Consider the following 24,698-nt stretch of genomic DNA (forward strand, 5'->3'; position numbering starts at 1 on the left):
AAAAAGAGAGAGAGAGAAAGAAAAATGCAGTTTCAAACTATCCCATGTAAATTAGCAAAGTGCTCTGAATATCAGTGAAAGTCCAGTCTTCTTTTTGCCTACTTGGGAGTGTAAGGAAAATTGGGAAAAACAAAGACCAAGTAGGCCCAAGAGGAATACACAGAATTCCCAGTTACCATTTCCTAGTGTCCTCTGTTTCTTCTCTTTAGAGAAAATCTAGAGCACACATCGCACGTAACACACATTTTAGGAAAGAACAAGGCAAAGAGGCAGTTTCAGATAAAGTTTAGGTCACTTCGAAGGCAGTGAATTAGCATAGCTGAAATTGATGTTGACCCATTTTTTTTTTTTTTTTGCAGACTTAGACACTGGCAGACAGTAAAAGTTAAAACTGTAACATTTTCTTTGATACTTTTGGAACTACAGAACACAATGTTGCATTCATTTTGTTCAAGCAAGGGACAGAACTGGTGAAGAAAATCCCCACACCTTTCTGCAAACCCTTTAACTTTGGTTCTGAGTCTACCGTGACTTGGTTTCATCTCCTGCTGGGGCACGAGGCGTCTTTAGTTTACAACGTCTAGGGTTTCGAATACTTTTAGCTTGAGACTCTCTTCCGAAGCTCTTCCAATCCTATATACATGTATCTCCCCTTCTCTTCCTCCTCCTCCTCCTCCTCCTCCTCCCCTTCTCCTCCTCTTCCTTCTCCTCCTCTAGACCTAGGGGACGTAGGGTAGGGGTACGAACTGGGTGGTGCACATCCGTGTAGCCAGAACGTGGAAGCTGTCAGTTGCTGTCCGCTCCCAGACTGTGTACCTGAGCGTAGTGGCCACTCGGCTCCTCTGCCCAGCCCACTCCAGCCTGCAGTGTTGCTGCTGTCACGCCAGCCGGTGATTTGATAGGCTTGTCGGGTTGCCATGGTGTTGACTTCTTGCCTCTGAGGAGCTGCCCAATGACTGGAGGTCTGGGATTAAAGCGGGAAGAGGCAGCGGCCACAGCGAATTTCAGCGGCAGCTGCAGCAGCTAGAAACGAGAAGCCAGAGGACGAGGTCTTTAGACTGCGCTCCCCTCCCGCAGCCCGGACGGCCAGTGAGGGAGGAAGAAGAGAGGTGGGGGAGGTTGAAACGGTGACCACTCGAAGCCAGGAGATACAAGGGAGGGGTCTGAGACCCTCCCGGGAATAACTCATGAGCAGTCTGCACGCGCTGAGAAGAAAAACCTTCCAGAATTCGTTATTATTCCCCCAAGACATTACCTGGCCGGGTGGCGGGACTGGGAGTAGGTGGTTGTTAAAAGGGGACTTAGGTGGGCGATACACCTCCCCCCCCCCCATCCCACCCTTTATTTGGGCAGCGAGGCAGTTTGACAAATAAAGAGGCGCTGTACGGAGAACTTCAAATCGTGGAAAACTAACTTATTCCGAGGAGAGAAAGTGCAGTGAGACCGCAACCGAGTAAATGAAAATAGTTGCCTGGGCCGGCGGCCGGTGGGGGCGGCCCGGGAGAGGGGGGGAGGCAGAGGGGGGCATGTGCAAGGCACAACCCCAGACGGAAACTGTAAACTAGGAAATGAAAGGGAAAGAAACCGCTTCTGTTATAAATTAGTAGGTAGGTGAAGGTTACGCAAAGAAGAAAAGGGAAAGTAAAGCTGTTAAAAGAATAGAATAAAACCCCTGGGAGTTCAACTCAAAATCCACCCCCCCCCCACTCCCCAATCCAAGGGGAGTAGGAGGAGGAGAAAAAGAGTGCATTCTGGTGTGATGAGAACTCTCTGGAATGTCTGGAGGAGAGGATAGAAGTGCGAGGGTAAGAAGACCCGGGTGCTAAATAATTGGCCGGGGAGAGAAATGGGGGAGGGGCGGGGTAGGAAAGAGAGATTCCGCGATTCACCGAAGGGACCTGGAGAGTCGGAAGAGGGGGATTCCAATGGCAGGGGGAGAGGTACAGAAGTTCAGACCTGTAGCGCAGAGGAGGGAGCGACCAGAGTCAGCTGGAGAAGAGGAGGAAGAAGGTGTGTGCTGCGGAGGGGGGGGCGTGGGAAGGCCACCACCGTCAACTGCAAGGGGCAACTGCGAGGACAGAGGGCAGCGAGAGCAGAGAACCCGAGCGACTCGGGCGGTCGGCGAGAGCACCGCGGGGCAGCCCCCGCGAGTTAGAAGCCAGGTGCCGCACCGCCCGCTCCCCAGCTCGGGGCGATGCGGGGACTTTTCTGGCCAGGAGGAGAGCCGCTGGGTCAGCCTTCACGATTCACCGCGAGTCCCAAACACACGCCTCACTAACTACTTTACAGCCACTTCCATTGATTTTCTTTAACAAATAAACAGAATACCCGTTACAGCAACACTTCCTCTTGCTGCAGCGAAAATGCCACAAGCTCTGATTGCTGCATTTCTCTGGATAGCAGTTTTCACATCTCCAAAATAAATTATTTCCCCTCACTTGAAAGATCACATGTGTGATCACTTTCAGGTTTGGGGAGTCTAACCCTCGCCCCCTTCTCTATTTTGAGAATCGCCTTTTGGATTAAGTAGAAGACAGGTCCGGATACAAGTTTGTAAACCTGGTAGGGCTCGCTGACATTTGCATATTAATTTTTGCTAATAAGAAGTATCAATTTGGAAGGGAAACGCCGACGAAGAAAATGACTCCTTTGCAACCGCAGGGAAATTAACACCAGTCCGACAGCCACACCTAAGCTACTCCCCTAGAGTTATCTCTAAAAAACATTTCCCTTAAAAAGAAAGTATTGTCAACTATACTTCAATTTAAAAAAATAAAGTCTTTATTTTAAAGTACCCCCCTTTAGAGCGGTTTCTGCTGGAGGTTCTAACATACATGTCAAAGGGTTGTTGAATTATTCATTATTGTAATTACTACCATCATTGTCATTATCCCTTTCCATGTGGAAATAATTTTATTATCGTAATTTGATATCTGAAGAATTTCCTGTTAGTCGTTTGATAATCATTTTTTTTCTGCTGAAAAGAAAAGTTTTGTTTATAAATGAGATAGAGAAAATGTTTTAAATGCTTTGATGTTTGCTATAGATTTCCGTTTATCTAATCGATCGGAATGCCAATAAAATCGATTAAAGGTTTAGTGTTTTACAAACAACCATTTTGTGCCTTTTGATTTTATGTTCAGAATGATTTTAATAAAGCTAATGCTTTCTTTTAACATTCTCCCTTTAAAAAATCCAAACCTTTATCGTTTTTCCTTTTATTATTAGAAATTGTCAGTTAAAGTTCTTCTAATAGGAAAATAAAAAATATAAGCAATGGCTGCAATGGTTTAAATTTCATTCTCTTGTTGCTCAAGGTATTTAAATAAAGCCCTTTAAAATCTCTGTGAATTATATGCGATCATTCAGTGATTGCGGAATATTAAATTAAACTTAGATAAATCCGCATTGAAGGAGGCAGCACCCAATCCTGAATTTATTTCCCATTTTCTCTAACAGCATCACTGCGCTCCTCTCTTTGCAATGACAATGTGCCAAATCTGGGCATTTTGAAAACATTTTCCATATGCTTTAACAGGGGACTGATAGACAAAGAAGAAAAGGAGATGATCTTTTTGCTCTGAGGTATATTTTCTTTAACATTTTTCTCTTAGACTTTCACTAATAATCATTTTAAAGCAAAAGTTTGAAATCATTTAATTCTTTTTTTTTTCTTTCACCTTTTTTTTTCTTGCTATCTTGTAATTTATTCCTGAAGTGGAATTTTGGTTACAATATAATGTAAAGCTATCATTTCTGTACCTTGGCAAACAACATTTGTTTCAAAATCTTTTATTTAGTTTCTGCTAGCTGCCTTTTGTAATTGAAGATGGATTTAATTATACATTTTTGTAACTTAGATCAGATGGGCTGTTTGTTTGCTGCAGGATTTAATGGTGCTTTTGTGTCTAATATTTAGGGATGTTACATACAGAGGTGGTGGCTTTTCTTCAGTTATAAAGATCTGCACTTTTGTCTTGGAAATGTGGATGTTGAGATGAATGTATTGTCCTGTTTTCAAATAATTCTATTCGGTAGCCAGTGTTTAGTACATTGTCTAAACAGCACTGTTTTGACTGGATATAGATGTTTTAGGTTTAAAAAGATCACAACTTTATCGTCTATTCAGTGAAATCTCAGTTCTTTCTTTTCCCACTTATCTATCTTTTCCCATCTGCGTCGTTGTCTCTTACAGCTATTCCCCAGATGAAATGTAAAATTTTTGTTGGATATGTTTGCTGGAAATATCTCCATGTGTTTTGCGAAGGGTGTGCTTGTGATCCTGGGTTTGGGGGCAGGCAGTGAGTATACTGGTGCTGAGGGAGGTGGGGGGTGTAGTGGTAAGTGATAAGGAGTCCTCATTAATTTGCATAAGAGCTGTTGAAGTGCTCGTGAAGTTGGTGAAGTGCTATTGTTTGGGGAGAGTCCCGCCTGATTTTGTTTATAAACACTGGGCTGGTTGCCTAGAGGGAAAGAAGGTCACAGCACTGTCTGAGCCCTGACCTCTGAAAGGCCAGAGGGTGTCTGACTTTTCCCTCCCCCTTCCCCCTATCCCTTCTCTCCTCCCTTAATTCTTCCCTCCTCAGACCGTCTATAACTCCTCCCATTTTCCCCATTCCTGACCTTACCTGTGCCTAACTTTACATAATAATGACTGCACCCCCCACCCCAACACTTCAAAAGCAGGTCAGAACCTCCAGAGAAAAAAGGTAAAACATTTACTGCAAAGTAAAAACCAAAAACGGACTTTGGTTAGAAAGAGAGAAATATACAGAAATATGGAAGTACAGATTGAGACCGGGATCAAGATAGGGGCATTTAATGACAAAAAAAGACCACAAAGGAGATAAGAGCCAGGTTGGGGGAGGGGAGGGAATCAGCGAACGACAGATTTTAACTGCCCACAAACGCTACACACACACACACACACACACACACACACACACACACACTTAAAATGTCTTTCCTTTATGAATTTCATTTCATCTACCTCACTCTCACCATCAAAGGCAGTGTCCATTCTGGATGTTAGGTCATATTTTACCCCCCCCCCCTTGTGAGTTCTCAAGAAAACTATACTTTTTTTAAAAAATAGTAATGAGATTTGGCACTCTTCCACATTATTTCTTGAATTATTTCACTGTAAATATGTTTGTGACACCTTCCCAAATAAGCCCTTCACTTTCCCATTCACTGACAAACTTCACGTCTCGCTTTTACACACACACACACACACACACACACACAGCCCACCTCCCCACTCACAAAATGACAGACATTGGTATCAAGTTTAAATGTGTTTGGAAAGGAGTTGCTGAGTTAAAAATGTTAGTTAACAGACTGCCTTTGTTAAATAGCCCCCGGGTGGAGAAGACCCAACAAAAAAAAAAAAAAAAAAAAAAAAAGGAAGGAAGGAGGAGGGGGGCTGAGGATCTGAAAGTGTCTGTGGTGATATAAAGGGTTCCTAACGCTGAAATCTTGTAATACCTCGTTTCAAACTGAGCTCATCTATAGACCCCGGATGCGCGGTCAAAAGACTGGGAACCTTTTCCCCTTGGGCTGGGGTTGGTCTAGAGCTGGCGGGACGTGAGGCAGAGGGAGGTGGGGTATTTGCCAGTGAACTGCTGAGGGCAGGGCGGGGAGACCGGGGGACAGACAGCGGAAGACTCCTTAAAGAGGCTGTAAAGCCCAGAGTGTCCACGTTATAGATTTGGTTAATAAAACCCGCCAAGGAAAAGTCTGGAAGTGGAAATTACCTTTTGTCTCAGTATTAATTACTCCTTGCCTCCGCCACTCAACACCTAACCACCTGGTGTCCCTTTTGGGTTCTCCCCCAGCTCTGGGCTCGGCGTCAGGGTCCGAGCGCCCCGGAGTGGGCTCGGCTCGGCTGGGGTGGCCCTGGAGTGTGGGAGAGGGTATAGGGAAAGTTCTGGGTACTGCAGGGAAACCTCTGCTCCTTTCACTTTGTAATAAAAAGTAGCCAAACGTTCCTGGAGGGCAGCGGCGGGTTCGCGCAGAGTTTAGGGACAGCGGAATGGGGCGTGGGGGGGGGGCAGGGTCAAAGGTTGACGGCAAGGGGTCCGCAGAGACCCGAGAGGAGCAGCTGGGTTTCCTGGAGCGAGGGGCGGAGGAGGAGGGCTCCAAGGACCGCGGCGCAGCCCGGGCGAGCCGGGCCGATCGCGCCCTCGCCCCGGAGCAGCCCGCGGGCTGGGCTCGGGCTCGCCCGCCTCGCCGCGCCCCTGCCCGCGGCGCTGCGCTCCGCGCCTCTAGGCCCACCCCAAGCAGACCTGCCATCGCTTCTCCCCAGCTACCCTCCTCGCGCGGGCGCGCTCCGAGGCCGAGCCCTGGAGGAAACTCTTGACTCCTTGCTCGTCCCTCTCTGCCCCATCCCCTCAGCCCATTAACCCCCGACCCTCACCCCAGCTTCTCTTCTTAGGAAAGAGGTGAAAGAGGATGAGAAAGAGATGATTAAAAAGCACACACACACACACACACACACACACACACACACACACACACACAGCCTAGGAGGGGAATACTCGCTAGCAGAAGGGATTGCAAAAGTGGGCGCTCCTCTTACAAATCCTCCTTCCTTTTGTTTTCTTACTTAGAATTCAGTAACTGCTCCCCCCCCCACCGAGTGGGGGGGGGGAGAGAGAGAGAGAGAGAGAGAGAGAGAGAGAGAGAGAGAAGAGAGATGTATTTTCCAAGAAAAGAGAGGGATAGGGACGTAGAGGAGAAATAGCCACCAAATTTTTAAAATGGTTTTCCTGATTTGACGTTTGGTGTTTTGACATTAATGACATTAATGTTATTGATGATGTTTCAGGGAGAAAAAGGCAAAAGAAATAAAGGAGAACTTGAAAACGAAATGATCATCATTTCCCTATTCTTCCATGCCAGAAATAGACCCCTTTCTTCACCTGAGCCTGAAACAGACTTATTGTTCTCAGGTGTTTCCTTCATCATACGCATTTACCCGTCTGAAATCGCAGGAAATGGTTTTTCCATCAGTGAGCTTGTACATGGAGCCCTCTCCCGCAAAGGGCTTGATCTTTTCTGATTTGAACCTGAAAGTCTCCCTGCCTTCATTTCCCCTCAGTCTTTTTAAAAGCCCCCACCCCCTTCCCCAACACACACCTCAAATAGTTTTTTAAAGCCAGAATTTTTGCTCTCTGGGGTGTTTTTCTGTAAACAGCAATGCTACATAAACACCTCCTTCACTTGCAAGTTACAGAGAATTAAAATTTTACCGCCGTGGCCATGTATATTTCCTAAAGCACATGGATAAACTCAACTGAGGTGCAATCAGCAAGCCAATGATACAGTTACTATGTAAAGGTAAGACTGTAAACAAAGTAACTTGAAAATCTTAGAAAGCCATACACTTTGAGCAGATTTCTTCCCTAGTAAGTTTAAAATAGAATGCAGTCTTTGGAGAGGTAGATGATTTTCTTTCTGTTAGCGTTTAGTAGCCCTGGTTTATACTATACTAGTACGTACATCGACTTCAGATTCCTAAGGTGGTGATTTGCTTTTTTTCTCTTAATAAAGACCATATCTAGGTTATATTCTCTACTCCAAGCCTCTGGACTTTCATTGTAACCTTAGCCAGCTGTTGTAGGCGTCTAGCTTTCCTGATTTGGGCCTAGGTCTGCTCTTTTGAGGACTATGCTTTTATCCTCCCAGGTGTCTTGTTTGGTTTTTAATGCCATTTGCATCAGTTGTAGGATTTTCCAAATGTTCCCTGATTACAGGAGGTTTCAGGCCCTGAAAGGTACATGTTTGCAGCCTCTGTTGTTCTTAGTGCTTCTGCGATAAACCTTCCTGTTGGTATTTGGTAGATCTGGTGCTTAAGGCCTAAGACAAGGTTTTGAAGCAGATCCTGGCGATCCAAAACTTCAAAGGCCTGTCAACTCAAAAGCAGCTAACGCCTCACCTGTCCAGGAACCTGGACATTGAAAGTATTTCCTGTTTTTAGCTTGTTTGGTTTGTTACTTTCACCTTCTCTAGAATTCCTATTTTTGAAATATTATATAGATAGTGTCTATTTGTGACCTGTGGTATAGCAGTGTATCAAGATACAATCTGAGTAGCAAGGAACTATATATATATATATATATATATATATATATATATATATATATATTCCATATTCAGATATTCAGTAGGGGGTATTTAAAAGTATGTCTATTCCTAGTTTTAGTTAATTATCTTTTAATGAAAGTGTCACTCATATTCACATCTGTAATATTGGAAAGAGATAATTAGATTTTCAAATGAGAATCAGCCACCTTAAATTTTGCACCAGAAAATACCAAGTATATTTCATTCTAATGAGATCTGTAGTGGGGTTTTAAAATTCATCATAATGTGCTTCAAGAAAGATAATTCAACAGACTTGCAAGATGAAAGGTTTTTTTCCCTAAGTCTTCTTAAAGCTATTACATTGAACTTATGCAATTCTGATAAAATATTCAAAAATATTACATAAAGGCTAGAATCAGATCCCCACTATCACCCCTGTACCCATCACTTATGCTCATTTGAAAGTTTACTTTGACTCAACTAACCGCTGCCATCTTCCATGCCCTGGGTTTTCTCTGCTGAGTGTGTAAGCGAAAGATACCAGCCTAAATAGGTGCCGGTGGATCCAGAGTGCAATCCTTCCTTTGAAATAGGCTGGGCCAAGCGGGGTGTGCACACTGTCAGGCACCCTTTATTTACATACATCTGCATATTTGCTCAGGCCCCGTATTTCGCCATTAAAATGCGTTCTTGTTCACAGCAGAATAAATGAAGCAGAGAAAAACTCTTCATTACTCTAACTTACATTTCTCCTTAAAGCTCCCTGGTAAACAAATCTCTGGTCCGATAGTAATTACTTTGACTCATTAAAATAAAAAAAAATTTTTTTCAACTGGTTAAAGGGCATTGCTTTGGCGGTATTTGTGTTTTATTTTCTCTCCCTTTTTGCTGAGAGAGAGAGAAGGAGGAGAGAGAGAGAGAGAGAGAGACAGAGAGAGAGAGAGAGAGAGTGTGTGTGTGTGTGTGTGTGTGTGTGTGTGTGTGTCTAATGAAGTTTGGGAGTCGCGCGCGCAGGGGCGCGTGGGGTGCGAGCCCCGGAGGCCCCCATCCCCTGCCCTGTCCGCGGTCGCAGCGTCCCAGGCTCCCGCCGCAGCGCTCCGAGCCTTGGAAGCCGCTCGGCTCCCGGGCTGCTCCGAGTCCGGGCTGCGCGTCATTTGCAGTCTGGGGAATGTTGATCACCTCACTAATTACACCTCTCTCTCCCCCCCTCTCCCTCTCCCTCTCCCTCACTCTCCTCTCTCATTCCCAGAGTGCATATCGGGAATAGACACACAAAGACATGCGCACTCAACTTAATCAGCCATTTTTTTAAACAGGGCTAAAACGATAATAATTAGCAGAATAAAGACATATCGGATTTTCATTTCCTTTCCTCCTTTTCCCAACCCCTTCACAACCAAACAGCGAGACCGCGGTCGGCACATGCTTTAACTCCTCCCGGACCCCCGAGGACCGCTCCATGCCCCCCACTTTCTGCTTCAGCGTTTTTATTTTCACCCAATAAAGTTCGAGGATTATTTTTTTATTTTTTTTATTTTTTTTTAAATGAACCCTCTCGTTTTACTTGGATGTGATCAGCTGTAAGTAAAATAAAAGCAAAACAAAAAAGAGGCGAAGATCGAGTAGGAACTGCAGGGGAAATGGAAAGTAAGTTTTTTCTTTAACTTTTATTGAGTAGTTTGTGTTAAATTTAGGTCGAGTATCGATTATCTTTCCAGCCTGATCTTGCACAATCTTTGATATTTCGCTCCCTCTCTCTCCCTCTCCGCCTCTCTCCCTCTCTGCCCCTAGCTCGCTCGCTCTCGCTCGCTCTCGCACACATCCCCTCATCCCGACCATCTCTTCCGCTCTGCCCCCCTTTTCTATCTCTTTCCCCCCTTTTTTTTGGCTCAAGGATTTGCTCCGCTGCAAGAGGGAGGGGGCACTGAGGGACCTGATTTTCCACTTTCTTTGGGGGGGGGGGCTGCGTTTTTGGGATTTAACTTTTGGATTCAGTGGCGGATCATCCACGTTCGGCCGAGCAGTTTTCTCTCCTTTTTTTCCTGTCTTTTCGGGTTCTGTCTCCACTGCGAGCCTGTGGCGTTCTCGTGGCGCGGGGAAGCTGTCAGCTCCGCAGCGGCGCGGGCACTGCCAGGGGTCCCCGGTCGCCCCGCACCCCCGCAGCCCGGTCGGGATGGCCCTTTCTTCTCACTCATCCTCCCAAAGTTTGGACTTTGGGCGGCGGGGCTTGGAGTCCCTCTCCCCCTACTCTGTCCCTGCTCTACCCGCCCTACCCCCCTTATTCAGCCTCGTTCTTCTTCCTCCTCTTACCACCCCCACCCTTGCCTCTCTCAAGTTCCCCGAAGGGCGCTTAGCGCGCGGGACTGGCGGAGGACCCGGGGTCCGAACGCCTCGGGCAGGGGGATCCAGGGGGCCGGGGCGCTAGCTGGGGCTGGGGCTGCAGGTAGACCCCCGCCGTCCGGCGCGGGCGGCGGGCACCGCCGAGGGCTGCTCGCGGCGGCGCGGGAGGCGCGGACTCGGGCGCTGGCGAAAGGGAGGCAGGTCCGTTAGGAGGCGGGAACGCCGGGCCTCGGGGCCAGGGACCCGGGAGGCGGCAGCAGCTCTCGCCCGGCGCTCTCGCTGCTGGGTGTGTGTTAGACCAGGGATCGATGCCAGCGGCTCGGGGTCAAGAATCTTTCCTTTCCTTTTGGCAAAGGGTGTGTGTGTGTGTGTGTGTGTGTGTGTGTGTGTGTATTGGGGGGGCTGTGGCCGCTGTGAGAACTGATTTATTCCCTGGCCCCCCAAGGAGGTTCCATGTCTACAAACGAACTTCACCTTCTTCCCCTCTCTCCGCATCAAGTGCGCCTTCCGGCCGGGAACAGCTAAGGGAAGAGGGGCTGGAATGCGTCGGGTCTCGCCTTCCTCCTACTTCTATTTCACACCCTCCTCCCCCCCCCCCCATTCTTTCTGCTCGTTTCTTATTAGAAAAAAATAAAATTTCTCATGGAATTGTATAAAGTTTCGCTGCCGATGCCCAAGTTACTGAGGGTTACCCATCCTGTCCCCCTTCCCCCACGGAAGACGGTGCACTGGTTTGTATTTCTTTTGTTACCTGTGATCCGGGCGGGGGGCTCCTTTCGCGGCTCGGGCTGGGTCCGGCCCGGAGAGGAGGCTCCAGTGGGCGCCTTTGGCCGCGACTCCTCACTTCCGCGCGGTTCTGCTGAGATCTTAGCTACCGTTCGGTGAGACACTCTCCTTGTAGGTACCAAAGGTTCAGATCGCAAACACGGACCCCCCCCCCCACCCCGACCCCTACACACACATACATACACACTCACACTCAACACGTACTCACAGACACACACGTTCTCCCTACTCCCCCCCCACCTCCAGCCCCCACCTTGCATTTCCCCTCCCCCCTTCCAAAAAAAGCACATACACAACAACAACACCCCCCCCCCCCAAACCAAACAAAAACCCAAAGACAAGTTCACTGGCGGAAGATGGTGGATTGACACTGACTCAGACAGAGGCAGGTTCACCAGGAAATCTGGCGGTCCCGATTTCTGACAGTTGCATTTCCTCTCCTTGAGTCCTTCCCCCCCCCTTTTTAATAACTCTGTTCCATGTTTAATCAAGGATCATGTAGATGGCAAAAGGAGAGACAGAGAGAGAGGAGAGAGAGGAGAGAGAGAGAGGAGAGAGAGACAAGAGACAGAAGGAGGGTTCTTTTTTTTTTTTTTTTTTTTTTTTTTTTTTTTATTGTGTTCTCCTGGATTTTCAGTGGCTTGATCCCTATAAACGTGGAGTGGTTAAAGCTCATATGTAGTATTATATTTTTAGTTGGGTGGATGGATGGAAGAGTCAGGGAGAGGCTGCGGCTGCCGCTGCCTTTTCGGGTGTTGCTTAGATTAAGGCTGAGACTTGGCTGCGATTGGGACGCGACAGTGACACGGGCATCGATCGCTTCCATTGAGAGCAATGCAAAAACACAGCCCGGGTATGTAACACTCTCGGTGCCATCAACATTTGTTTTACTTTATATTTACTGGCAAAACTGACAGAGCAAGCTCAGACTTTCTTTCTTTCTTTCTTTTTTCCCCTCTTTTCTCTTTTCTAACTGAAGAATAAAAAACAATTGTGCATAGAAGTTGTTGGAAATGATGGTTTAAATACAACAGAAAGGAGATATTTGGAATTATTTCACCACCTCTGTGACTGATTGTGTTTTAGAGTTTTTCTTCTCCACAGAGGAGCATATTACAGAAAATGAAGGTTTTCTTTTTTCCTTCCTGGTCTTAAAAAGAGAAAATCCTTAAGGGAATATTTGATAGTTTTCAACGTTTGCGGTTTCAATCAGCAGGAAGGCACACAAAAATAAAAGATGGCTAGCCAGCTGTTTTAACCTCTTGCACCTGGCTTCAGTGTGGGGATCATAAGGTTTATATAGTTATTTTTTAATGGTTTTAATATTTATGGCATAAACTGAGGCGAGAGCATCACTGTGTATTTATTCAATAGCTGGTTGCTTTTGGATTAAAAAAAAGTAAAGTCATATTTGAGTGTTTTCATTTTTATGGCAATGAAGATAGAGCCAATGAAATATGGGGGAAATACCATAAATCTGAAAAGTGAAATGTACCTAAGGAACAAAGAAAGGTCAGGTAAACCAGCTGTGTAAGTCAAAGCAATAGCACCAACTGTGAGGTTAGACAGGGAGACTGGGCTCTGGGTGTAGGAAGTGAAAGTTGCCACTAAAAGTTAAAAATGAAGGAAACGTGTTCAGCTCTATTGTACTCTTTTGCAGTTTTTAGTAGATGAGCCCAAATCTGTTCATTAATTTTGAGCTAGTTGGATTATTTTTAAAGATGCTGCACCAGCAAAGGAAAGCATAAAGGATGCTGAGAAAATCGCTGTTTAATATTGCAGAATTTACTGCTTTCATTCTGACCATGAGCCTAAATTTACACAATGAAATTTGATTATCTCTAATAACAATATTAGATCCTCCACTGGATGGATGAGAATTGGGGTGGTTTTGTTGATTGCAAGGGTTTAATGTTGCATTTCAGAATCTGATGTGGTTTGGCCTCCCTTCCATTAACTGGAAAACCCCTGAGGTTTTACAATTATTTCTTAAAGATAATACATTTAAGATTGCATTGGTAGGCTGAAGAAAAGTCATAAAGGCAAGAAGGGAAGCCCTTAATAACTCTTGAGATTCAGACATGTTCAGCAGTTAGATTGGCTCTGACTTCACCAAGGGTCGACAATGTGTCATTTCCACGAAGCCAAATTGCCCTCTGCCTATATGATATTAATGTGCAAATCAATATTTCAGGGATTAAATTTCCCTTCTTCATTTTTTATGGTTTCTACCTCAATAAGTCTCAAGTCTATTAGAAGAGGCTGGATGATTTAAAATCTTTCACTGCAGAATGGCTTGTCGTAGTCTTGTTTCACAGACCATTTTAGGATTTTCGTTATAAAGACTAAGGGCATCCTAAGGAAGTTGTGTGGTAGTATAGAGGCATGCTCAATAGCATAAAGCCCTTGTTCGATTAGTAGCTAAGAGGTATTGGAAATATAATATATATGTTTATGCAACACACACACACATTCTGCTGCTTTAAAAATATTATGTTAATCACCTATTGATTTATTTCAAAATCAATTGAAGTTCCTTTCTTATTAGTGATTTGTTCAGCATTCTTGAGGACTGTGTTAATTTCCTTAAGGAGTATGCATGAATTGGCTTGGTGTGAAAGTATTTGGGAGGGATTTTCACTTAGCAGTATTTTCCTAATAAATATTTCCAGAAACCACTGTTTGTAAGAGTAATAATCAAGTGTTGTCATCTGCATACATTGTTGTCATAGCTATCATTGCATTTTGTGGCTGAATGATTTAGCTGATAACTGTTAAAGGAGGCCTTCTCCAGTTCATTGTACATTTATTTCCAGTACTTAGTGGGCACAAGGTTTCTTTTAACCCTCTTGGAGAAACACATTTGTAAAAGAAAATATGAGATTTGATTGGAAATAATACAAAGCAGAAATTTGGGAGGTCAAAAAAAAAAAAAAAGATTGTGACTTTATCACATAATCTTGGGAAGGCCTACTGTCTATCATTTGGTGGTGGTTTATAGTCTAAAACCATCTGGACCAAGTTCCGCACAGCTGCACGAATTTCATATGTGATAGAACATTTTTTCCATTCAGTGTGAAATGTTCCTTCCTAAAAAACGTACACCAGACTCGCTTAATTTAGTCTGTTAAAAGAAATGCACATGAAAAAGGACAAAAGGCTCTTTAATCTCTGCAAGCTGTTTGTTTTTCTTCAAGATTCCTGTCTGTTTGGGTTTGAAAAGTCATGTTTATTGAGGGGATGATTCTGAGGTGTGACATTAAAATAATATATGATTTTTGGACTGGTGGCCACGCTCCTGCTTAATTTGCAGAACTACTTTTTATGCCTGTCAAAACATAGAGTTAATCTATCCTTATTTACAATTAATCTCAATAAAATTAATCTTAACTATGCTTTATTCAGTGGCTTAAAATATCTAATTATATTCAATTAACTGCTGTCATAGTAATTAACATTGCTTAATTGCCTCTGCATATATTTATGTAAAGCTCATTAGGTGCTGATGCTCCCTTTTCCTTTTCTACTTGCCATTTTTGCTGTTGTCAAACCATTTTCATCTCCCAAGGTTCCACAATGTCAGTGAGAGCAAATTCTTAACATTTTCTTGATATGGATGTTATTGCTTTTCTATGAGAAGATACTCGTTATAAGTGTTTAAAGACTAATCCACTCCTCCTTTTCCCTCATTTCTGGTCCCTACCACACTCACAAAATATTTTCTGTCATTGTTGCTAGAAATATGAGAAGCCAGGTTAAGCTTTGTGTTTATAAATGAGGAGCCTTTCTGTGTCTGCCTAGGGGCTGTACCCACAGGCAGAGTTTCTATCCTCTCAGACCATTCTAAGGGTTAAAGACTTGGCCAAGGTTCAAACTGAAAAGCGCCCAGGGAAAGTGCATGTGAATATGTACAAGTTTCATGTAATTAGTGCTTAATTATATTAACATATGCAAATTGTCAACTTAGGAGCTTGTTGAGCTGGCAAAGATCAGCTAGGCACAATTGCTGTATTGTTCTGAAACAATAATGGATTTCAAGTTGGATTGTGGAAACACATAACTAGCTATCTAATTTAACTCATACCATGGTGAAATTTCATTAGTCTCCATGGAGACTGGTTTAATTGTGCTGACTAATGTTCTGGGCTGCAGAATGTCCTAAAAAGAAAGCGTTGTTTGCCTAATCCACCTTACAATGACACTTGTTTGTACATGTTTCCCTTGTGTGAGAATTTGCATATGCAAATAAATAGTTTCTCTGCCCCATTTGTCATGGCTGTTCATTACCCATGAAGAGGACATTGTTACCAGGCTGTTACTGAGTCTCCCAAGACAGGATAGTGTCAACCAGTCCAGCTACATTCTTTCATAATTTGTTTCTGATTAATAGACCAGAGTGAGTCTCAGTCTCTTTGGGCATCTGCAAAGGGAAGGTCAGTTCTGTCACAGAAAAGAGTTTCTGCAGTATGCTGGGGGACTTTTTCTTCTTCCGATCATTCTCCTTTTCTCCATTCATTGGTTAACACAGTCATATTTAAAATAACGTATTCTTGTCCTAAGAATGCCTCTACTCATAATCTCTAGTTTCCTAAAGCAAAAAGATAGGAAAAGAAAGGAGATTCTGTTATTGGAATATTAATCCTGTTTTTGACAGAAAGGTAAACTGATATAATTGCTTTTCAGTTGAAGGAATGGGGGTTTATACAAGTGTGAAAGCATCGGAAAAGGATTAGCATTTTTTTGCATAATGAAAAGCTCTGTTGAATAGGGTTCTGAATGGCTGACTGAATGACTGAGATGAAAGAAGATGAAAATGCTGGCCCCTCTTTCTTTCTGCCTATGCTCTGCTCTCTCTAAAGTTATGTTTGTCCAGGACTTGAGAAAACAAGCAGGGGCTCAGATTTCAGCAACTTATAAGGTGCCCTGTGTTTTCATCGTCACTGGGAAGTACTATGTATGACAATTGTGCAGCTAGAGGATGATAAACAGGGGTTTGTATGTAGCAGAGTTTTCAGAAACATGCGAGCCTCGCCAAATATTGACTATTGGGCGTCACGAATTCCCAGCACTTTGCTGTCGAAAACAGTTACTTCAGAGGTGGCCACGAGAGTGGTGTGGATATTTAATTTATGTTGATGGACTATATGGTGTTCCTCAACCACCCCCACAGGCTATAAATAGCTCATTTGGGAAAGAGCTGTGTGTCCTCACTTGTGGCAATGTTAAGTGTTTTAAGTGGCCCGTCAGCTCTTGTGGTTGGGAGGGGTTCGTCAACCAGGATACAGAGTTATTTTCTGAGGATTTCATTCATCTTCCTGTTGCCTTGTAGGTATATGGTGCATTTCATTTTGAGCTAAGTCCTTTATAAAATGTCTAAGTATTGTATGTTCGTTCTCGGAGACGTTTGCAGTAAGGTTTTCTCTTGTCCTTAGTTAGAGTTGTAACTGGTTATCAGTTGACAACATGGTCAGGGCTCCCTCTTAATGATGTTTCTTCAACCATAATTAGGGCAGTTAAAATACTGTAAGTGTTGAGACACCTTCAAAGGTGGGAATTGATTCTTTTGTACATATGTAAAACAAATTCAGTGGGGATAATTATTTATAGGTATACATTTTAAACATGCTCTTTCCGGTTTGGGGGTCACCACAGATGAGCATGGAAAGCTGCCCCAGAGCAGGACTGAAAGATTCCACCAGAGGTTAACCTAACTTGTTTTCTTCCCAGAGTGTAGAACGTCTGTCGGCCTCATCACACTTTAGCAGTTCAGTTGCTGAGGTACTATTAAGATGGTTACATGGAAACTTGGGAAATCAGAAGTGTTTTCACGTAAATTAAAGGATAAGGGTTGCCTCTTGAGTACAGAATATTGTAAAGGAAAAGTGTTTGATCTTTGTTATATAAAGTCACCAAAATTCTTTACTAGAGTCCCTTTAAAAATTTGTCAAGAAATTCTGGATTGTTTCAGAAACTTTTATGGTTAACTTTATGATATGCTTGCAAAAAGTCTTAAAAGAACAAAAAAAATCCACATGGAGGCTATTTTACATGCAGAAGGGCTTATTAAGGTATTTCCATAAGAAAAATGTGTTAATTTAAAAAATAAATTCATTTATATTTTAAGACATTGTTAACCAAGCACCATGTGTTGTAACTGGCAGCTTTCCAGCCACCATGGAAGTGGATCACACATGGGTTAATAGTAGCTTATGTGATGTCTGCATTCTTAGGAAATGGGCAAAAGCCCAGGGTATTCTGATATCAAGATTTTAGGAATCAGACAGAAAGCAGAATATATGTTTATATGTGAACAGATGGACACATGTGAGAACTAAAAGTGCACAATTTCTCTTGGCACTTGTTTTCGTTATCCCTGATGATATAACCAAGATCTTAGTGCACTCACAGTCTTTGATGGCTAAGGACGAAATGGTCTTTTAATGAGGGCTCAATGGCATTATTTTCTTGCATAAGGATTGTGCCCCTGTGATCTTGCTGGATTTGATGTTCTGTTAATTCCCTAGTTTCAGAGGTTCACAAGTTGCCTTGAAAGTTTGATATGGTTTCACGTTTGACATACAATCCTCAGTCCAGGAATGGCTGCTCTCCACTCCCCTACTCTCTTAAAGGTTTGTGAGTGAAATAAAATATTTGCCATTTTGAGCTATTTTTCAATGTATGCACACAACTTAAAAACGGCTGACACTGAAGTCCTATTTGGCAAGCAACTTATCTCTGATATAATTAGCCACGTTAACATTCTGGAGATTGAAAAAATAAACAAACAACATTTAAGAATTGGGCAGCTTGACTTGGTTAATATGTCATAATGCCCTGATGGTCCAAGACAAGTCCCGAGTAGGTGTTTTAGTCATTCAGGTCAGGAGTTCACACACCAGCATCATGTATTTAGGTGACTGATCATTCCTCATGTTTGCTTGTCCTGGGGAGACAACAGTGCACAGTTGATAATTTCTGAATGGTACGCGCTATAACACATACCTCTGACGACAGAGTTTATAGGTTCTATTGTGTTCTAGCTATAAAAACAGAAAGCATTCTGCAAGTATTTACTCAGTCCTAAATCATTTTAACCAGGGAAAATTGACTTTTCGGTTAAAATATGCATTTTATAACTGTCCATAAAATTCTTTTCCTTCACTGTAAAGAAGAAAGGAAATCCATAGCCTTAACAATGGTTAAAATACAAAAACATGTGAGCTGGTGTGTGCCACCTGGTTGTACTGTTAAAACAAAACAAAACAAAACAAAACAAAATACAACAAAACTTTGTAAGAAGGAAGTTTATGGAGAATCTTAAAATTTGCATGCTTGAAAGAATAAATTGAAGAAGCCCAATCTTTTCCCAAAGTACCTTCATTAAACCTGAAAGGCTTTCTTAATGCGGATTCTCTAAAATACAGTTCTTAGTACTTTTTTCCATACAGTTAGGAATAGTGCAAGTAATACTTAAAATTTTATGAGCCTGCTGCTCAATTGAGAACGAATCATATCTTTGGTTTAGTATATACAAACTAGGAGTGTGTATAAAGACACGTACACACCCAGCCACCCTCTTTCCATGTCACTGTCTCTCTTTCCTTTTTAGATGTAGATGTATTCCTAAGGGTAGCCTGTGAAATTTTCTCTCTGTAGACTAAATTCCTTGCATTTTCTAAGAGCTGGCCAACATGACCACAACAGAAAATAACAGGTAGGTTTGTAAGGCAACTGGAAACCATCAAGATGCTAAAGCCTGAGAATACCCTAGAGTTATTCAGTTCAGCCAGCTCATTTTAAAATATGGGATATTGAATTCAGGAGAAATGATCATTGAATTACCAAGCAAGGTAGGAAAATGTCAGGACAAGAATTCAGATATCCCAACTCTAGGACCAATGGTCACACAGCTATATTGGCTGCTTGGAAAAGGGTTTGTTATGTGACTGAATGGGTCTTGGAGATAGAGAAGAAAAGGAAAATGTGCGGTGCAGACAAATACAAGTACAAGTACACTCTGGATGGCATCTTATCACTGTGACTGTAAACATATTTTTGGGTTAATTAGGAGGTCAGACTTGAATGGTCCAGATGAGTTTATGATTCATAAGAGTACTGATGACCTCAGTGACTTAAAATGTATGCTTAATAATCATGAACATGGTGTTTTGAAGAATAAGATTTCTATTCCGTGTAGGGAAAGTAAATGAAGACAGTGCTGTGATATTTTAAAGACAGCATAGTGCAGAGAGAATGACAGTAAAAAACAGACATTCTTTTGATTCTGTTTACTTTGGATTCCTTTTTAAATGAGTTTATTTTGACTTAGGCTTCAGATGTTTGAAAATCTCCTCCGTTTTTGACCACTCAATGACCATGAGGAATTGTGCTAGAGCTACGAGACACCTGAATTAAATTCTTATAACGGATCATCTTATCCAAATGATTCAACCTTTCTAAGCCTCAGTGTCCTCATTTGTATCTCAGAGTTGTTGTAGAGATTACGTAACATTAAAGCGTTGTGAACATCAAAATAAGTAAATGTGACAGGGCCCGATACCCTATGTTCCCTTTTTCTTTATTTTCAATAGCTGGTTTTAATGTAATACTCAACTGAACAGGATTTGATAAAGCAAGTCTACATAGGTCTTGTGAGTACAGATGCCCTCTCTCTTACAACAGATGCAAGTAGAAACTGGGAAACGGGTATGCATAAAAGGTATATTCTTATTGACACACACCTAGATGACATCTAGGAGGACCGTCCTCCACCTCTACCCCTCCATCATCATGGGTTGTTTTGCTTTGGAGGGCTTTTAGACGTTGAATGCATTTCTGGGTCTTTTTCTAAGAAGCAAATTAGAACAGGAATCGTTTTTAAATAATTCAGACCTTAGTCTATCTACATGGACTCAAGATCCCAGACTGCCCATTATATGCAATAATAGACGATACCACAGTGTTTATTTCAGTCTTGTTGACCCAGCCTGTTTGAAAGCCTTTGAATTAGAGGATTTCCAAAAACTGGATTAGATGCCATAGAAATACCTTTCCATGTTTTTGGTATTTTGATATTTTGATACACAACGAAAGGAGTGTAGATACTATGACATTGGCACCCTGTTGATCAAGATTCATACCCACTTAGAGAAGAGATCCAATTACTAATACTCCAGTAATACTGTACAAACCTTAAACCTTTAAATTTTCTTGAGGGATTTTATAGCCAACTTATGAGACTGCAGGCTTATCTGTTGTTGGAGGACATCACAATCCTTTATCTTTTTGTAATAATGCATTATTCATTAGAGGAGTACCCAGGTTCAAAGATGATAAGATTCATGACGAGGGTTAATAAATTTATAATACAATTTTTGGACTATCTAAAAACAAAAATCTATTTATATTATGGACTTTCTTTTTAAAATTCATAATAATTTCCCATTGTGATACATATAAAATACATTTAAAATTATGATTTGTATTGTTATGGGAAATGTAAGTGTACTTGGATCATAAGTTTTCAGCTTTGAGTTTGCTTTTTGCGTAATGTGTGTGGCTCAAAATCTTTGTTAAAATTTTTCTTAAAAACAAAATGTGTGCCTTGCCTGTATTCTGGTCATTTATAACTGGCCCTGGACTTGATAAGAAATACATTAATATAAAGCTAAGCCTTTATTGAGTACTGATAAGGAAATGATACATTTCACTGAAAGAAAAACAGTTAGCATCTCAGCATTTTTTATGATGCTTATTTAAGTGTTTCCTCCAAATAAATTTCAGCCTCCATGAGGGCAGCAACCATGCCTGTTTAATCACTGTATTGTGGTGGACATTATTGGCAAATCCTTGGTGCTTAATAAAATGTCTGTTGAATGAATGAAAAAATGAATAATAGTTCATTAAAAATGTACACAGAAAGCTTCAGTTTACTATTCTACTGGAATCTGCCTCTCTTCTTGAGATCTTCTTGAAAAGAAATAAACAACCTTAAAAACATCTGGGTTTGTCTTGGAAAACTCCATAGGGAACACTATCTTCAGTGCAATCTGAATGGGTTTTTCTAGCAGAGCCATAGATTGTTGCGGTCAGAAGGGATGTAGCATAATCATCTTGTTTAACCCATAAGGAAACTGAAGCTCAGAGAAATTCCTGGGAAACATCACATAGTTACAGAGCCTCGCTGATCAGATCTAATGTGTATGTGCCCTTCTGCAGATCATTTCGTATTTTTCACCTTAGTGGAATTAGCTGCTGCCATATGTAAAGAGTCTATAATATTAATGTGAGAATAATTTCTGTTATGTTGGAGATATTTTCATTTGTGGAATTTTTCCAAGCAAAGGAAGACTTTTCAGCTGGTACAATTTCTGTGATGACCACAGCACAAGCTGACTGCTATGGGATTTTAAAGTTAAGCTGCTTGAGATAGGACAAGAATTGCTTGAAAGGTGAAAACTTGCAGGAAAAATGGGGTGGGTCATTTAGTTCTTGAAATGAAGCAGGGTGCAGATTAGGAATCATTATGGTTTGCCAGAAGTCCCTGGTCATAGAAGCCTGTTTAAGTGCTCACTGTCAACAAGGAAATCATGGGCAGCACTTACAGTGGCTCACCTCTGATTTATTCATAAACCTCACACGAGCACTTAGCTTTGTTCTTGCTCTAGTAAGGGGGACTGATGCCAATAAGAACAGGAATAAAGAGCTCCTTGCATGGTCCAAGAGTGAATAGCACTTTACCTCAAAGCCTGACCTCCTTTCCTGAGGTCTGTTATGCTACAGTTGACTCTGATTGGCTGTGTGTTCTCAGATGAAATGAGAGAAGAGGTTATAACAAGTATCTACTCTGTAAACTCCATAGTATACATAACAAGAACTACATAACTGGAACTTGGGTTCTAACTTAACCTAAAGGTTGTGATATTTATGCTAAATGGAAAGGCTTCCTTTTCCCCTCTCCTTTGCAACTTGACAAGTTTCACATTTAATAGTAGTTGGAAAAATACTGCTTCCTTCTAATTGAAGAATACAATGATCTTGGAGTGAAATGGGCTTTGACAATCCCTTTCCCCATTAAAATGAATTTAGAGAGATTTCATAACATGGGAAATTAAGGGTTCAAGAATAAAACACGTACTACACTGGGAGAAAAATAAAGACCTGGGCTTGCAGATTGATTAGCCATGTTTATCTGAAAAGCTTTATTTGTGCCAACTTACAAGTGACGCTGTGTTCCAGCCACCCATGTTGAAGAGAAGGGACCTTTAAGAGACGGTCAGCTGGCTGGTTTGCACTGGGGCAGAGGTTGAGTAGAGTTACTTAAATCCCCAGAGCGACATTTAGTTAATGCTAGTCTTTTTTTTTCCCCCTCCCCTGATCGTGTCCACTTTGGCTACTCTTTTCTCCTTTTGATGAAGTTGGTCTCTTACTACTTAAAGCGCATATATTTACACAAAAATTTCCTCAAATTTTCACAACACATTAACCCAGAAGAGCCATATTAGGAGATGGTGATGAGAGTTAATGATATATCTTTAGATAAAGCCATCCTCCCATGCAATCACATCAGAGTCATCAGCTCATTTGTCATGGCTGAAGTGAAAATGTCAGGACCAATGAGTGTATGAGTGCTGAAGGGGGCTAAAGGGCTTTTGGAGAGAGACATTTTTGTGCTGGGAGTCAGCCATGGCTTAGATTTAGCTCCAGGGAAATATTGGGATTAGCCAGCACTGTGTACAAATCCTTAGCATAACAGAATTAGTTGGGAAGCTGGAGAGGTGGGGTCATGAGTACGGGTGTATTTCTAGACTTATGCTCTAGGATGCAGGCCCGGAACTATGGAAAAGAGTGAGGTGACATAACCGTTATTTTAAGGGATGTGTTTCATTCAGGTTCATTGATTTCAGCAAGATTGAAGCCCTGGATTTGAAGGACATCAAGGAAAGACTTGCAATAACATACACTAAATATGTATATATGACTTTCGTTTTATATTTGGCTGCACTAAAAAAAAATTGATCTTAACGTCTGAAAGCTTTTGGGGGAGATAATATTTGGGTACACAAAGATAAGATTCAGGCACAATGTACTTTTGAATAGTATTTTAAAGTCGAAGTTAATGCCTCATTTAAGTAACAGTAATTATGGTGAAATACTTGTTGCCTTGTTGAATTTACCCAAGACTAAGAAGCTAAACTTCCTTTACACAGACTTCATTCCGAAACTTTAATTGAAAAGTAACTTATTTTCTTTGGCTACAAAAGTTCTTATCTTTGATAGACCAATACTAGCAGATTTATTTCATTTTGAATCCAGTGAACTGTTCTCTTTCAGATAATGCACCCATACAACCTTTTCTTGTTTAATTCGATTGATTTACAGTGTTAAAGTGAAATAATCTGATACCTGTTTCCTGCCCTTTGAGTATTTGTCGTCAAAGAAGCTGATTAGTTTTTCCCTCAGCTCTTTAGCTGTTTTAAATGTATAATTATCATTGCATGTCATTTGATAGCTGCACTAATTGCTGCCAACTATTGTCTGTTTGCACTTAATGCTGAAACCTGATCAACATCCTGCTTTGGTTGATGTTTGGTGGTAAACTTTAATTAACTCTTATTGCATTGAAGAAGAGTTCAGGCTTGGTGCTAACTAATCATTTACCTTCATTATGTCCTGACAGCTCCACTTGTTCTTGGTCCTAATAGATACACCAGTCAGTAAATAAACCTGCAAACCTCATGCCTTATAGTTGCCCCACACTGGTATTTTGCTACCTAAAGTATAAGATAATTGGGCCCAGATAATTATTTAGTTAGTTTAGTATCTCTAGTTCTGCAGACACTAATCTTAATTGCCTCTTTCATGCTGGACAATTTCATTTTAATAGAAACTGTAGATTTGAGATAACATTATTCCTTCAACATGGTTCCTATGAACATGCATCTTTTGAATCAATACAATTAAGCTTGTCTCCTGTTGGAATTCTTGTCATTATTTTTCCTGAAATACTTTTCCTGTAATGATATTGAAGTTAAAGTAATCAGGTTACCAGCAGATCATGTAAAATTCAACTCAAAATTGCTGGCTGCTTGATTTTAATTTGTCTGACATCAAGTTTGTTTGAAAAGGGATAATATGTGGGTAAACCAAGGAGCTTATAATTATGGTTGACGTTTGTTTGTTTATAATGAAATCTAATTAAAGTTCATACATTTAAAACACAAAAGTTAATTACTGAATTGCTCACTTCACTTATGGACAGCAGTCAAATTAACTTTCAGGCCAAACACACACATACACACACACACACACACGCACGCACGCACACACACACACACACAAACAAACAAAGGGCTCTTCATAATAGAAATAAAATAACCAACTAATCTTAAGGATCAAACATAAATTTGCCAATATTTCATCCAGAAGAAAACTTGGCATTCCACTTATGTTCTCTAGTATGTTAGTCCTATGTGGTTTATAAT

The 24,698-nt window shown here is 41.7% G+C and overlaps 1 long non-coding RNA gene across 1 annotated transcript in view; it reads right to left on the reverse strand.

Moving 5' to 3' along the window:
* Positions 1-17,925: 17,925 nt before the first annotated feature.
* Positions 17,926-24,698, reverse strand: part of LOC107179463 — a 24,314-nt gene continuing 17,541 nt past the window's right edge. The window contains exon 3 of the long non-coding RNA XR_006213122.1: positions 17,926-18,157. This is a non-coding gene — a long non-coding RNA (uncharacterized LOC107179463). The remainder of the gene's footprint in view (positions 18,158-24,698) is intronic.

This window comes from Panthera tigris, chromosome F2, assembly GCF_018350195.1.
Source record: "Panthera tigris isolate Pti1 chromosome F2, P.tigris_Pti1_mat1.1, whole genome shotgun sequence".
NCBI classification, from domain to species: Eukaryota; Metazoa; Chordata; class Mammalia; order Carnivora; family Felidae; genus Panthera; species Panthera tigris.